The 17,630-nt window shown below is 41.6% G+C and overlaps 1 protein-coding gene across 1 annotated transcript in view; it reads left to right on the forward strand.

Annotated features, from left to right (window-relative positions):
- The first annotated feature begins 14,943 nt into the window (after nt 1–14,943).
- Nucleotides 14,944–17,630, forward strand: part of FAM193B (family with sequence similarity 193 member B) — a 36,130-nt gene continuing 33,443 nt past the window's right edge. Inside the window, exon 1 of the mRNA XM_061617612.1 lies at nt 14,944–15,024. The gene's annotated coding sequence lies outside the window, so the exon portion shown is untranslated. The remainder of the gene's footprint in view (nt 15,025–17,630) is intronic.

The following is a 17,630-nucleotide window of genomic DNA, read 5'->3' on the forward strand; positions in this document are numbered from 1 at the left end:
GCAGTGGTTCCGCTCCTACTTGGCGGATCGTCGCCAGAAGGTAGTACTTGGGGAACATTGCTCGACACCTTGGACTCTCCATTGTGGAGTCCCTCAGGGGTCGGTTTTGTCCCCCATGCTTTTTAACATCTACATGCAGCCTCTGGGTGCCGTCATCAGGAGTTTTGGAGTGCGTTGCCACCAGTACGCTGATGACACGCAGCTCTATTTCTCCTTTTCATCCTCTACAGGTGAGTCTGTGGATGTGCTGAACTACTGCCTGACCACGATAATGGACTGGATGAGAGCTAATAAACTGAGACTCAATCCAGACAAGACTGAGACATTGTTGGTGAATGCTTTCCCTGTTCAGATGGTGGATGTTTACCCTGTTCTAGATGGGGTTACACTCCCCTTGAAGGAACAGGTTCGTAGTCTGGGGGTGCATTTCGATCCTTCCTTGTCTCTTGAGGCGCAAGTGGCCTCGGTGGCAAGGAACGCGTTCTACCATCTTCGGTTGGTAGCCCAGCTATGCCCCTATCTTGACAGGGATGACCTCGCCTCAGTTGTTCATGCTCTGGTAACTTCTAGGCTGGATTACTGTAATGCGCTCTACGTAGGGCTGCCCCTGAAGACAGTTCGGAAACTTCAGCTAGTGCAAAATGCAGCAGCCAGACTGCTGACGAGGACCAGCCGGTCAGCACATATAACACCTGTTCTGGCCCATTTGCACTGGCTACCTATCTGTTTCCGAGCCAGATTCAAGGTGCTGGTTATGACCTATAAAGCCTTACACGGCGTGGGACCGCAATATCTTGTGGAACGCCTCTTCCACTATGAACCTACCCGGTCACTTCGCTCAGCAGCTAAGGCCCTCCTCCGGGTACCAACACATCATGAAGCCCGGAGGACAGTTACTCAATCTAGGGCCTTTTCTGTAGTGGCCCCCGAATTGTGGAATAGCCTCCCCAAAGAAATACGCCTGGCACCTACGCTTCTATCTTTTCGGTGCCAGGTTAAGACCTGGCTATGCTCCCAGGCATTTTAATGTGTTTAACTTTTAGATTTCTGTTGTTCCTTGTTTGTGTTTATTATTGTTTGGCTGATTTTATTATGATATTTTGTATTTTAATCTTTTTGTACACCGCCCAGAGAGCTATTCGCTATGGGCGGTTTAAAAATGAAACAAATAAAATAAATAAATAAACACTGCCCTAGAGGATCTGTATGGAAGCAGATGATCTCTGAGATATTTGGGACTTAAGTCATTTTAAAGACTAACATGAGCACCTTGAATTGAGCCCAGAAATGAACTGGCAACTAGTGCAACTGTTTTAGAACAGGGGTTATATGAGTTCTAAAAGGAACCCCAGCCAATAATCTGCCCACTGCATTTTGGACCAGTTGAAGTTTCCAAGTCATCTTCAAGGGAAGCCCCATGTAGAGCGCATTGCAATAATCCAGTCTGGAAGTTACCAGAGCATGGAGTACCATTGACAAGTCATCTGTGTCCAAAAGAAGATGGAACTGGCAAACCAGCCATAGCTGGAAATAGGCACTTCTAGCCTCCAAGGCCACCTGAACCTCAAATGACAATGCTGGATTGAGGAGTACCCCCAAGCTACGAACCTGCTCTTTCCAAGGGAATTGAACCCCATCCAGAACAGGCCATCTTCCCATCTCCTGTACTCAAGAACTTGGAACACATAACACTTCTGTATTTTCAGGAGATTAGCTGGCGATGTAACAACAGGGAAACCTGCACTTGTTGGATTTCAGCCTCTCACAGAGCAATGCTGGGGATAAGGCTGGAATGGGGAGGCAAGTGTTAGATTGCTGATGCCTTGATCACTCCCTAAACCAGCATCAGAGGGAGAGTAGCCATATAGAACACAGAGGGATAGCTTGAAGGGGCGATTGGATGAAAGCCTAAGTGTTTGTCAGGAAATGCTTGACTCCTAATGCCAGCTTTGTGGAGACTTTACTGTGGATACTCTGGGGTGGAGGGGAGGCATCTTCTGAAACATTGTTTAGTAATCCAAATGGATATTGGCTTTCAAAAGAGATTCTAAGATGAAGACCTAGTTTTACAAACCCACAATGCAGAAGGTCTTATGACACATGTGATTACATTTTAACCTGCAACTTAGCACCATTTCTTCCAGCACCCAAACTTTTAGATTGCAGGGAGGGGGGTAATATACGTGCATATAGAATATTGTACTTGGACTTAATGACTTTTGGTTTGGTGAGCAACTATAAAATACGTATTTTAACAATGCTAGTTAGGGTTATGTAAGCCTTTAGATTGCAGGGGGTAATATATATGCATATAGAGTATTATACCTGGAATTATGACATTTGGTTTGGAGCTCAACTATAAAATACGTATTCTAACAAAATGCTAGTTAGGGTTATGAAGTTTCAAAGTATCTGCTGCTATTGAACACTAAAACTCATCTCTTTATCTGTTTATGTTCACTGCCTCATAGCTTATTATATAACATTTCTGAGGTAATTAAGCAAGTTTTGCTCCGGGGATTTTGCTGGTAATCAGAGTTTATTGACCAATATGATATTTTACAGATAAGGGCAGGTGAATAGAAGAGCTGTTGTCACCGCTGTGTGATGTTACAAACTAGTCACTTTCCCTTCCTGTCTAAATTGCCACAGGCAGCTGCTCTCAGGTGAGGGTCCTGCCTTCAGCAGCCACAGGTTGAACAAAACAATGCATTGATAACACAGTGCAAGTAAGGAGGTTACTGGATTCATCACAAGGTATCTTCATTTAAGATATTTGTATATTGCATTTTCATAAAGAATATGGAGACTGGGAACAGCCATAGCCCAGTGGTAGAGCAGAAGGCCCCAGGTTCAATCCCTGGCATCTTCAGGTAGGGCTGGGAGAGATCCAGTCAGCTGTAGAAAATATTGAGCTAGATGAGCCAATGGTCAGAGCTTGGAAGATGACTCTTAAAAAGGAATAAATCACAATTACTGTTACATGGCCCCAAAATGGAATCAATTACATTACAATTAAAATTGTTCTGAAAGGAATTGATTATCGTTACTCAGAAGTAATCACTATAATTACAATTGTTACTTTAAAAAAACCTAGAGTCCCTACAAGGATGCTGCATGCCTAAGTAGCCTAAAACAGCATTAGAACTAAACACACACAGAGGGTAGTAGAATGATTTTTTTTATCCATAAGATAGCAATGGTGGTCTCTTTACTGGTAAGGGAGGCAGGAAGGAAGGCAGAGGCCACCCCTCAGAGCTTCATGCGTCAAACCAAGTGCAAAAACCCACACTCTCAGCCAGCAACCGTTGTCTCTCTCACTCAGTCACCTCCTGGACCCTTGCCCTGCCACCAACTCAGGCACACCCACCCAAGCAAACATTTTCCCCTGGGGTGCAAAAATGTTAAAACACTGCAAATACAGCAAAGTAGCCAGAGACGATGGTGGAAACCACTTCATGCACCAAGTGCAAACACAGTATTAACACACACATACATCATTGTCTCTCACCTCCACAGTTCATCTCCATTCTGCTGCTGCTGCTGCCACCGCCACCACCACCTCCTCCTCCTCCATTCATGTCCTTGCCCTCCAGTTCCTTTGTCTCTCCATTCTTCTCCATCACTGTCCATTTTTTAAACAATTTTTTCTCTCCACTCCACCCTCATCTTACTCTCCACCTCCTCCCGCATCACTCCTAAACGCCCACAGAGCACATGATTTTCATCCACAAATCAGAGAAGCAGAAGACTTCCCCCGCTCCCCCTCCCCCAATAACACCCAAAAGTAATGTTGGAAACATTACAATTGCACCTCAAAAGTAATAAAATTACCCCTCATTCTATTACCCACTCGTTCTTCAAAAAAGTAATAAATTACAAGTAATTCATAACGAGTACAGTAATTCATTCTTTCTTGACACAGTAAGATGGTAAAGTGCTACAAGCAAACTCCAGCACATTTGGCACCAGCTGGAAGAAATATAAGATAAAAGTTAGCTGTAAACTTGTCTACTCTTTGCATATGTATTAATTACAGCTGGGGGAAATAGCTTTTCATAAGTCAAATATGACAGTTTATTTCCCATACCAGCTACTCTTCTTTTACTCTTAAGGACGTTTGTAATTGCTTCCATTAGTTTTAAGGAATTCTTAGTTCCTTAATGTGTAAAAAACTATAATTCACAACCTCATATTAGAAATGTCCCACCCAGCCCATAACTTAGAGGAATAGTCCCTGGCCTAAAACACACTGACAGTAAATTATTGTTGTCAATAATTTCCCTGTCCCTGAGGGTACTGTATTTCTTAACATCCCACATCTTTCAGCAAAGGCTTCTTTGAGGTTGGCCAAGTGTTTGTGAAAATGGCTCCTACTCTTGTTGCTCTGATAAAAAGTGCCCTGATGATGTAAACAGTCTTCACCAGTGAAAATGAGTATAGGAGGCAGAAAGGGATATGCAGAAGCACTCTGCACTGAACAGAGAAAGAGAGGCAAACTATTTTAAGGGAGAAAGCATGGTTTTGTTGTTATGTGCCTTCAAGTCGATTATGACTTATGGCGACCCTATGAATCAGTAACCTCCAGGAGCATCTGTCATGAACCACCCTGTTCAGATCTTGTAAGTTCAGGTCTGTGGCTTCCTTTATGGAATCAATCCATCTCTTGTTTGGCCTTCCTCTTTTTCTACTCCCTTCTGTTTTTCCCAGCATTAGTGTCTTTTCTAGTGAATCATGTCTTCTCATGATGTGTCCAAAGTATGATAACCTCAGTTTCATCATTTTAGCTTCTAGTGATAGTTCTGGTTTAATTTGTTCTAACACCCAGTTATTGGTCTTTTTCGCAGTCCATGGTATGGGCAAAGCTCCAACACCACATTTCAAAGGAGTTGATTTTTCTCTTACGAACTGCAACTCGTGGATTCAAGATGATGCCTCCACCACCATAAACTCCAAGAGAGCCAGGAAGGATGGAGGGGAAGAAATGCTTATTAAATGAAATCACTAAACAGCATGACTAATTTAAAAAAGAATACAGTACAGCAAAAATGGGAAGAGACATTTGGATTGTATCTAATAAAGCCATCCCATGGCACAAGGACTTCCACCTGCGCAACTGGATTTCCTTTTTCTCTTCTCTCCCTGTGTGCCCCCCAAATCTGCTCCAGACGGTTAGGGAAAAGCCCACAACAGATTTTGGGGTATGTGGGGAGAGGAGAGTGAGTTGGAGTCCCTTTGTGCAGGCGGAAGTCCTTGTACTAAGGATGATGTTGTTGGATACAATCCAGTGAAACCACTGGAAACAAAAACTGCAGACTTAGGAGAACACCTTGATGATATAGCAATTACTGAAAAAGCAGCAATGGAATGTGGAGAAAAACAGAAGAAAAACCTAAAACAAGTCCAAAGAATACAGGAAGACTTAAAACGTAAGCTTGAAGGTCTTAAAAATCAGAATTGATGGATAAATATTAAAAATTTGAGGAATTAACTGAGGAGGGAAAGGACATAAATTGATTCATTGTAGGCATGGATCTCCAGTATTAAAACCAGTTACAGAACTCTCAACAGCAGATTGAAGACAAGCCCACCAAGCTCTAACTCCAAAGCCCAAAGACCACACTTTGCCAGATTCAATCGTCTTCACGTGTCCCAAATCCAAAATTTAAGAGGCATAAAACATGAGGATAAACAAATAGCCATCTTGTAAGAACTCTCAGCAGGAATGCTTTGAAGGAGGGGAGGAACTCCAACCAGTAATGGTTAAGTTGATTCAGATTCATAGTTCATTATGAAGGCAAGGCCCATGCTATAGTAAAGAACATGGCTTACTGCAACAAGCCATGTTGCAATCGAGGAGTGTCCACAATTTTATTACTACTAAATCTTGAACCTTCTGAAGGATTTGAAAAACAGTAAAGCAATGTGGAAGATGACAATAGCTTTAGCACTAACCGAGAATAGATCACAATGCCATGGAGATCTACATGCAAGAAATAATGTCTTACTAGTGATTATGGATCTAACTAAAGAGAGGGAGAATACTTTCCTCATTGCAAGAGAAAATATAAGTGGCAGTTAACATTATTTCCTTTTCGCAACTATCAGAAAGCTGAAATCAACTTTCGTTCTCCTTGTTTAAAATCCCATAGACTTCCTATCCAATTGTATGATGACAAGGGGATGAAATTATTTAAAATGTTTGGGAAGGCTGTGTTAATGTCTGTTTTGGGGAGGAGTGGGTAGAAGAGGTTTGCACTAGCTAGGGCAAAAAAATCCTTTTGCACAGGACGCTAATTCAAAGAGGTTACTGCACAGCAAACTTCAAAGGAAGGTCAGAGAAAATATCTAAACCTTCTGTTTTGGTTTTTATAGATTCTAATATTATTTTGGAGAAAATAAACTCAAAATTACAGAAATATATCACCTAATGAATTGGATTAGGGTTTACTTGTCCTGCACCTAACATCAGGTGATGGGCAGGTGTATATAACTTGAGCTAAACCATGCTACAGGCCAAATAGGGAGGCCTAGTGGGCCAGAGTTTACCCAACACTGATTCAACGTAGCTCTGCGAATATTCTGAGTGAGCAGCTGCTGTAAGAACATAAGGAAAGCCTGCTGGACCAGGCCAATGGCCTATCTAGTTTAGCATCCTGTTCTCACAGTGGCCAACCAGATGCCTTGAGGAAGCCTGCAAGCAGGACCCGAGCACAAAAGCACTCTCCCCTCCTGCAGTTTCCAGGAACTAGTATTCCTAAGCATACCACCTCTGACTATGGAGACAAAACATAACCATCATGGCTAGTAGCCAATGATAGCCTCATACTCCTTTAATTGAATCCTCTTTTAAAGTAATTGGTTACAATTAAGACCTGTAAGATAATGTTGATAAGGAGGTTGTTATCCTGCCCTTTCTCCCGGACAACAAAATGAAAGATTTTTTTTTTAATTTTTAAATCAGATATTCTCGTAGCTAACTAATTTCAAGGTTGTCATATTGGTCTGCAGTCACAGATATCCTGCTGGTGACATTCCACCAGCAGGGTACGGTGTGTGTTTGTGTGTGTGTGTGTGTGTGTGTGTAAGTGTAAGAAAGATGGGGCGTGTTCCAGGTGGCCATGGATCTTCAGGATCTCAAGCCCCCCTTGTTCCCCCCACACCAGTGGAGGTTGATCTATTAGGGTACATGGGGCACTGTCCCACCAAATTCAGTCTGCCCCCACCTGCCTGCTTCTGTTATACCAATACAGGGTTTGTTTGTTTGTTTGTTTGTTTATTAATATATGGTCACAGACCCATTCAAATAAAATAGTCAATAAAACATCAGAATAGTTAAGATACAGAAATATAAAAGTACAACATAAAAGAAATAGTTAAAAGAGAAGAATCCTCTTGCAACTCCTTTGGGCAGAGAAGAGGAACTTAGCCACTGACTCTGTTGTAGACTTATTAAAATCAGCTAGGAAATATTTCAAAAACCAGACCAATGGCCTGCCAGGAAAGTTCCTCATAATTGGGCCGAGTAGTCTGTAGCGATCCTCCCTATAAAAATTACATACAAAAAAGACGTGAGTCAATGTTTCAACTTCGTCACTGCAAGGACACAGCCGGACCTTGGTATCGCCCTTCCAAGACAGTGGAAGGGAGACAAACCTGGCTCTGGAGAATACATGCCAATACTTAGGAATAGACAGATTCTCCAAATAGTTAGCATGTTTGGGGAACAGGAAATTCAGACCAAGATGGGTAGGGGAGCAGATTTTGCAAGCATTTGATACAGAAAGTTGAAAGTCGATATCCCTAATTCATTGGTCTAAAATGAATTTAGCAGTCCTGAAATTTTGTGTAAGGATAAAATCAAAAGAAAAACCTAATGAATGCAGTTTAACAATAAAAATTTTAGACCAAGAACTGGTGTAAATGTCTTTCAAAAGAAGGTTTAAATAGCCTAAAGAAGAATCGCTGAAGACAACCTTAAGCCAGTATCTAAAAGCAAAGGACCATCCAGCACATTCAATAGAAACAAGGTCGGCCTCGAGACGTAAGCCCGCGGCTGTGACACACCTTGGCATTCCAAATAGAGATCTCAGGAATTTTGAAAGGACACTTTCCACAGCTGGATTAAATCCCTGGATCCAAACTGGAACACTTTACAGTAACTGAAACAAGATTTTAGCCTTAAATACCTGGATGGCTGCTGGAATATATTGGGCCCCATTTGTATAAAAACCCCGAAAGATTGCCTTGGTAGTACTCTGGGCTACCTGCACTGTGTGTTTTCTGTGGGTGGCCCAAGAAAGAGTGCAAGAGAACGTGACACCCAGGTATTTAAATTGCTTGACTTGAAAATCAGAACTTAGGCAATATCCAATCAAATTGTTCAAATAGAGATTTGAAATAGAGTCTGCCCCCACCTGCCTGCTTTTGTTATACCAATACAGGGTTATAACACTGCACTGCCACCTATCGGCGACAAACCCAGAAGCCAGGACCTGTAACTAACATACCTGTTAACTATATCACCATAGTGAGACAGATGTAATTACAGGCCCTAACATCAGACCTACTATAAGGAGCTCATTTGCTTGTTCATTCTCCAATGTGACTTACACCATCATCTATCAACAGTGCCCTTCCACTCTTCTATACAGGACAGACAAATCTAGAGTTTATGTAGAAGAAGAGACAGCCACAAATACAACATCCACAAAGGCAATTTTCAGGAGCCAGCAGGAGAACAATTTCAGTCTCTCAGCGTATTCTGCTGCTGAACTGAAACACAGTAATAGTCAGCAGGGTGGGGACCCTTCAGCAGAAGACCAGGATGAAATTATTAAACTAGGCTTTTATCATATTAACATAACCATCATCCAAGTCTATGCTGCAACAGCAAAAGCAGAAGAAGAGGAATTGGAAAGATTTTACGCAGAGGTACAGGAAGAAATTGATCACACATCAAAACAAGATGTGCTGATAATCATGGGGGACTGGAATGCAACAGTAGGGAACAAAGAAGAACTAGGAATTGTGGGAAAATGGGACTTAGGAGATAGAAATGAAGCAGGAGAAAGACCTATTGAATGGGTTTGCAAAAATGGGTTTGCAAGACACAAATTATGGGCTCTTTTGAGCAACTGAAAAGACGACTGTACATGTGGACATCACCAAATGGTCAATATAGGAATCAAATTTATTATATAATTGGTAGCAGAAGATGAAGTTCCATACTTTCTGCGAAAACAAGACCAAGAGCAGACTGCGGTATGGATCATGCTGGTAATACTGAAAATCAGAGTATAGCTAAAAATAACAACAAAGCAATCATAATGCCAAAATACAATTTAAATAACATCCCAGAAGAATATAAAGATCAAATAAAGAACAGATTGGAGGCTTTGAACTTAGTAGATAGAGAACCAGAAGAACTATGAAGTCAGAGACATCAGGAAAGAATGCAAAAAGACAATGTTGTTCATAGATTACAGCAAAGCCTTTGACTGTGTGATCATGAAAAACTATGGAATGCTTTAAAAGAAATGGGGGTGCCACAGCATCTGATTGTCCTGATGCACAACCTATACTCTGCACAAGAGGCTACTGTAAGGACAGAATATGAAGAAACCGATTGGTTCCCAATCAGAAAGGGTGTGAGACAGGGGTGTATTTTATCACCCTATTTGTTTAATCTGTACGCAGAACATATCATACGGAAAGCAGGATTGGACCAAGATGAAGGAGGTGTGAAAATTGGAGCGAGAAATATCAATAATTTAAGATATGCAGATGATACCATACTACTAGCAGAAACCAGTAATGATATGAAAAGAATGCTGAGGAAAGTAAAGAGGAAAGCACAAAAGCAGGACTGCAGCTGAACGTCAAGAGGACTAAAGTAATGACAACAGAAGATTTATGTAACTTTACAGTTGACAATGAGGACATTGAACTTATCAAGGATTAACAATACCTCGGCACAGTCATTAATCAAAATGGAGACAATAGTCAAGACATCAGAAGAAGGCTAGGACTGAGGAGGGCTGATATGAGAGAACTAGAAAAGGTCCTCAAATGCAAAGATGTATCATTGAAGTCAAGATCATTCAGATCATGGTATTCCTGATCTCTGTGTATGGATGTGAAAGCAGGACAGTGAGAAAAGTGGATAAGAGAAAAATCAGCTCATTTGAAATGTGGTGCTGGAGGAGAGCTTTGCACATACCATGGAATGTGAAAAAGACAAATAATTGGGTGTTAGAACAAATTAAACCAGAACTATCACTAGAAGCTAAACTGATGAAACTGAGGTTATCCTACTTTGGACACATAGTGAGAAGACCTGATTCACTAGAAAAGACAATAATGCTTGGAAAAACAGAAGGGAGTAGAAAAAGAGGAAGGCCAAACAAGAGATGGATTGATTCTATAAAAGAAGCCACAGACCTGAACTTACAAGATGTGAACAGGGTGGTTTGTAACACATGCTCTTGGAGGTCACTGCTTCATAGGGTTGCCGTCAGTCGTAATTGACTTGAAGGCATATAACAACAACAACAACAACAACGGCTTTTATCAACCAGTTGGATTCCATTCATTTAAGCCTTAATCAGAGAAGAGTGTGTGTTATTACCAGTTGCTGCTGTTGTGAATGTTAACTGTGCTTATCTTGTATACATTTGAGATTTGCATAGGAATGTCACAGAATGTATCTTTTGCATTTCATGGTTTTGTGGCCTCATGTTTTCCCTCTTCTTACCTAGATATATATGGGCTACTTGAGATGATTAACACTATCTTAAAGTGGGCTCTAGTCCCCCAAAATGTATGCCTCAAGAAATGGCAAGAACATGCCTCAGAAGGAGCTCTGTTAAACCCAGGATATGCATTTGCTTTTGCTGAAAGGCTGCTTCAGAAACAAGGCATTGTCTTATTATTAGAGAGACTTGTTGCACCTTTTAAAAACTAAAGTGCCACAAGACTCAAGTAACCAAAGCAGCCTTTTAGCAAGAATAAATGCATGTTAATAGGCTTTTCAGAGAGCTTTCTAAGGCAGCATGCTAAAGGAAGCAAATAGTTTTGTATCAATACACTTTTAAAAACAACTAATTTTTGCTTTGTTTATTCAGCAGAAGGAGCCTCAAGCAGCTCTTAAAACATGCCATGCCAAGCTACCCTTGAGTTTACTTCCTCTTACTCTTGGCCATGTAGGGAATGATTTTGGTTCCATGATGGAGAAAAATGTACTCAGCCCATGTTCAAAGGCATATTTTACCACTGAATCTTGTATTCCAGAAACATTAAAGAGGTGTTCTTGTAGCCATCGCTTGAGAGACAATCAATTGGTATGTAGCCTATGGTAACCTTTCCCTGTTCATATGACCAGGGCCTAGTCATTATGAGGCAATTTCAGATAAATACTGAGAGAAGAAAAATAAAGACTTTGTTTTAGTCTGGAGGAAAGAAACCATGAAGGTCCAGAGGTCTCTTCTGAAACAAGCATTACTACAGAGAATTACTGAGACTACTACTACTACTATTGTTATTATTTATTAGATGTATTATTTGCTTGTTACCCAAAGAGCAACTTACAACAATGTTAAAAATAATATACCATCGTATAAAACAAATATATCATACTATAAAATTAAACAAAAAACAACACCCCCCTCATACAGCCACAAGAAGCTTTGGCAGCATACTAATAACAAAGAACATAATCTCAGTCTATCTAATGCCTGGGGGAAAAGGTAAGTCTTTATCTGATGCTGAAAAGATGTCAATGAAGGGAGGCGCCAGGCAGACCTCACTGGGAAGCACATTCCACAGATGGGGAGCCACAACTGAAAAGGCCCTCTCTATTGCCACCATCCTCTGAGCCTCCCTCAGTGGGGGGACCTGGAAAAGGTGTTCATAACAAAATTTAAGTCTGGGTATGACTGAAGAAACTCTTCAAATGGTTAAAGAGAGAAGGAAAGCAAAAGGAGACAGAAACACAGTCAGAACCCTAAATGCAACAATACAGCGACTAGTACGTAGGGACAAAGAGAACTATTACAATAGTTACTGTATAGAAATAGAAGACAACAAAAAGGGTAGAACAAGAGCCCTGTTCCAAAAGATTAGAGAAATGAAATGGAAATTTAAACCAAGAGTAGGGATGTTGAATAATCCACAGGGAAACACACTGACTGACCGAGATGAAATAAAAGGAAGATGGAAGCAATACACTGAAGAACTCTATAAAAGAGATGCCAGGATGACAGATTCATTCACGGAGGAACAATATGATGAAGAACCAGAAATTTTAGAACGCGTGGTGAAAGCTGCTCTTAAAATACTTGGAAGAAACAAATCACCAGGAATAGATGGCATACCAATAGAGTTGCTACAAGCTACTGAGACTGAATCAGTCCAAATTCTGAGTAAAATCTGTCAAGAAATATGGAAGACTAAACAATGGCCCACAGACTGGAAGCATTCCATATACATCCCAATTCCAAAGAAAGGAGATCTCAGGGAATGCAGTAATGATGGAACTATTGCCTTAATATCCCATGCAAGTAAAGTAATGCTTAAGATTCTACAACAAAGGCTCTTGCCATATATGGAGTGAGAAATGCCAGACGTCCAAGCTGGATTTAGAAAGGGAAGAGGTACCAGAGATTGTATCGCAAACATACGTTGGATCATGAAACAGATCCAGGAATTTCAGAAGGAAATCACCCTGTGCTTTATAGATTACAGCAAAGCCTCTGACTGTGTAGATCATGAAAAACTATGGAATGCTTTAAAAGAAATGGGGGTGCCACAGCATCTGATTGTCCTGATGCGCAACCTATACTCTGCACAAGAGGCTACTGTAAGGACAGAATATGGAGAAACTGACTGGTTTCCAGTTGGAAAGGGTGTGAGACAGGGGTGTATTTTATCACCCTATTTATTTAATATGTACGCAGAACATATCATACGGAAAGCAGGATTGGACCAAGATGAAGAAGGTGTGAAAATTGGAGGGAGAAATATAAATAATTTAAAATATGCAGACAATACTATACTACTAGCAGAAACCATTAATGATTTGAAACGAATGCTGATGAAAGTTCAAGAGGAAAGCACAAAAGCAGGACTACAGCTGTATGTCAAAAACACTACAGTAATGACAACAGAAGATTTATGTAACTTTAAAGTTGACAATGAGAACATTGAACTTGTCAAGGATCATCAATACCTTGGCACAGTCATTAACCAAAATGGAGACAATAGTCAAGAAATCAGAAGGAGGCTAGGACTGGGGAGGGCAGCTGTGAGAGAACTAGAAAAGGTCCTCAAATTCAAAGATGTATCACTGAACACTAAAGTCAGGATCATTCAGACCATGGTATTTCCGATCTTTATGTATGGATGTGAAAGTTGGACAGTGAAAAAAGCTGATAAGAGAAAAATCAGCTCATTTGAAATGTGGTGTTGGAGAAGAGCTTTGCGGATACCATGGACTCCGAAAAAGACAAATAATTGGGTGTTAGAACAAATTAAACCAGAACTATCACTAGAAGCTAAAATGATGAAACTGAGGTTATCATACTTTGGACACATCATGAGAAGACATGATTCATTAGAAAAGATAATAATGCTTGGAAAAACAAAAGGAAGTAGAAAAAGAGGAAGGCCAAACAAGAGATGGATTGATTCCATAAAGGAAGCCGCAGACCTGAACTTACAAGATCTGAACAGGGTGGTTCATGACAGATGCTCTTGGAGGTCACTGATTCACAGGGTCGCCATAAGTTGTAGTCGACTTGGAGGCACATAACAACAACAAACAACAATGCTTGTATCGGCAAAAGCAGTCCAGAAGATATTCCTGAGCTGTAAAGAACTTTAGAGGTCAAAACCAGTACTGTGAATTGGGCTTCGAAGCCTACAGGGAGACAGTGTAACTTGAACAGGATTAGTGTTATATGGTCGGTTCATCTTGAATCCATCAACAATTGGGCAGTGACAAGTCACTGACACTGCATGAAGATTTTTCAGACCAAGATCTCTGAAAACTGATAATGTATCAAGTAGTTTATCATGAACAAAAAAGTCTAGAGTTGCTCTTTAAAGAGATGGGTGAGCTAGAAAGCACTGAAGAGAAGCTGGTGATTAAGGTCACATAGTCTAAGAATTTGTATGGAAGGGCACTGGAAAAAAGCAGATATTCAGATATAATCAAATAGACAGTTAGGAGACATGTGTAGATCCAGAAATGTCTTTTAAAGCTGGATAGCCAGCTACTTCCCAAAATGAAAGGGGCAGAACTCTTACACTTCAATCCACATTTTGGCCAATGGTAATAAAATAATTGAAGGTTGAATTATATACTGGTAATGCAAGTTATATTGATATAGAACGAAGGGACAGTGTCCTCTACTGTATGCCAAAAGGCCAGCTCACCCATAAAAACGGAAAGGTTTGAAGTTCTGTGCACAGCCTTCCTAGTCTCTCTCAGGTGCTTCCTGAAGAGGTTAACTTCACCCTGCTGCATGTCAGGACTGATCCTGACTGTAACTGACAAACTCCTTCTGTGATGTGCCACTTCTGTGCATGCTTACTCAGAAGTGTCATTGAGTTCAATGGGAATTATCCTCAAGTGTGTGCATAAGAGGAATGCAGCTGGAACCACATTAGGAAGATCCCGATTACTCAGATCTAATTTTGAGACAAAGAATAATTATTGTAGCTAATCTACTAGCAGCAGCAGGAGGTTGTGAATGGGGGAGAGGCAGCTACCTGAGATAGGGAAATTGGGGAGAGGTACAGAGCCAACCCACTGCAGAAGCAGCTGCCTCCAAGAAGCTGTTGTTTTGGGGAGATAGTAACATCAGGATTAGGCCCCACTGAGGCTGTATTCCATCTGCCTGAATGGCTGCAGCTGCCCTGGGCACTCCCCAGGACAGCAGACCCGAAGGATATAAACCAAGCCTGCTGGGGACAGCAAGTGGTGTTGCTGGATGGCATGGCACTAAAGTAGATTTTACTAAAGTGGGTGGTCTTTCTGGATCATCTCTTTTGAGTGTGATGGGGGCATGGGTTCACCCCCTTTTAATTAGTTTTTTAGGGCAGTGTTTTATGTGTGGTGTTGATTCCTTGTTTTTTCCTTGGGGGTGGGATTGCTGTGGTTTTCTTTAGATTGCTTCCAGGATGAAAGGCTGGAGGTGGTCTGGAATGGTGTGTGTTGGTGGAAAGTGGTTTCATGTCCTTGGAGTGAGAGTCCAGTTCTTCATGAAACTGTGCCCTTCCTGAATGAGAGATGGAGGGGTGGGGGGCATGGTGAGTTTTTGTCCTAGAAAGCTGGGGTGTGAGTCTCATCTGATACTTTTGTTTGGCTGTCTCTTACACTTTGCTGTATTCATTTTTTTAGAGGTGGGTTAGGGAAGTATGTATCTTGGCCAGGAATGGAGGGTGGGACTGCCATCTCTGTGATGGTAGGTAAGGGGGAGATATGGTGGTGGGCAAAGGTATATAGGTGGGAGGATGAGGGCTAGTTACAACAAAGCCCTTGTTTTCTCTGCTTCACTTGCTGTGTTTCAGAATTTGATGTCAGTCAGTCAACTTCCTCGCCTAGTGGTGGTGGTGGTGTTAAATGCTCCAAATAAAACATCTGTCATCCACAATTTGGTCATGGATGTGGGCACAGACATAACATATATAACTGAGACCTGGGCGGATGAGCTCGGTGGCCTAGCACTAACCTGGCTGTGTCCACCTGGGCACTTGGTACGGCACTATCCCAGCTCAGAGGGAGGGGGCGTTGTAATCATTCATAAAAACTCCATCTCCCTCACCAGGAGACCAATCTGCCTGATGTCTGGGTTCAAGGGTTTGTTTGTGGTGCTGGGCCAGACAGACAGAACAGGGATGTTGTTAGTGTACTGTCACCCATTATGCTACAACCTCCCTAACCGAGTTGCGGGAGGTAATCTTGGATGTGGTGTTGAAGGACTTCAATATCCATGCTGAGGCTGACTTAAATGGGCCAGTTCAGGACATCTCCATGACAACTATGAGGTGTCTCAATACCTTAATGGCCCAACACATGTGGCTGGGCATACCCTCAACCTAGTCTTTGCCACAGAGTGGATTGGTAATATTCAATTGATTGGAGAACTCACTGTGAACCTGTTATCATGGATGGTTTGGGCTGAATGTAGCTATGCCACAGTCTGTCCTCAAGAGACTTATGGAATCTGATGGATTCCTGAACACTCTGGGGGATGTAGCAGTGTGGCTGAAACTGTCCTGGTTGATATCCACTGTCAGGGGAGAGAGATAGGGGAGTATGATCCTCCTTGTTCTTCTTGAACGCTTGGCTGCTTTTGATACTGCTGACAACAGTCCTATCTCCAGGGCTGCTTCCAAAAAGTAGTTATGGGAAGCTACTGTTCGGCAATATGGGAACCATCCTCTGGTGTTTTGCAGGGTTCCATCTTGTCCCCTATGCTATTTAACATCTGTATGGAGTTGTTGGGAGCTGTTATCGGCAGATCTGGTGTGAGGTGTCATCAATATGCAGATGACATCCAACTTTATCTCTGGTCCATCTGAATCAGGAGATGCAGTTGAGGTGTTAGATTGGTGCTTGGAAGCGGCAATGGGCTGGATGTGGGCCAATAAATGGAGGCTAAATAATGAAATTATAGAGATGTTATGTATCCAGAGTTCTCATGGAGGTGGGGATACGGCTTGTTCTGGAGGGAGTTGCATTCCCCTTGAATGAACAGTTCTGCAGCTTGGGGGTAGTCTTTGATCCAACATTGTCACTGGAGGTTCAGGTGGCCTCAGTGGCTAAGAATGCCTTTTTCCAGCTCTGGCTGGTTTGCCAGTGTTGGCCCCTTTTGGACAGAGAAGACTTGGCCACAGTGCTCCATGCTCTGTTAACATCTAGACTGGGTTATTGTAATGTGCTCTGTGTGGGGCTGTCCTTGAAAATGACTCAGAAACTTTAATTGGTCCAAAATGCAGCAGCCAGATTACTGCCTGGAATTCCCTTTAGATTTCATATAAGCTGTTTTAAAACAGCTGTATTGGTTGCCAGTTCATTTATGGGTCCAATTCCAGATGCTCACACTAGTCTTAAAGCCCTGAACAATTTAGGTCCCAAATATCTGAAAGATTGCTTCTTTTCCTACAGCCCCTCTCAGGTGTTGAGGTCAGCAGAGGGGGCCCTTCTGGTCGTTCTGCAACCCTCAGAAGCTTGGGAGGATGGCCCCTTAGTTGTGTAACTCCCTCCCCACTGAAGTGCATCTGGCAGCTTCATCGTTTTAGACAAATACTGAAGATGTTACTCTTTACCCTGGCCTTTGACAGCTGAGACATATATTTAAGGACCCACCCTATTTTGTTATTTTTAATGCTGTATTTTAAAATTGTTGTAACCTGCCCTGGGACCTTTGGGTGAAGGGGTGGGTAATAAATGTTGATAATAATAATACCAGATACTTTGACCATTTTTCAAATATGTTTTAATGTTATTGGTTAACATGTGAGAATTATTTCTAAATATAGAATTTGATTTATTAGTATGATTTCTAGGTCTTTTCTTGTTTATAGTACATCTTCACTCACTTTTTAGATTTATAATGTCCCCT

The sequence above is a fragment of the Rhineura floridana genome, chromosome 3 (assembly GCF_030035675.1).
Source record: "Rhineura floridana isolate rRhiFlo1 chromosome 3, rRhiFlo1.hap2, whole genome shotgun sequence".
NCBI lineage: Eukaryota > Metazoa > Chordata > Lepidosauria > Squamata > Rhineuridae > Rhineura > Rhineura floridana.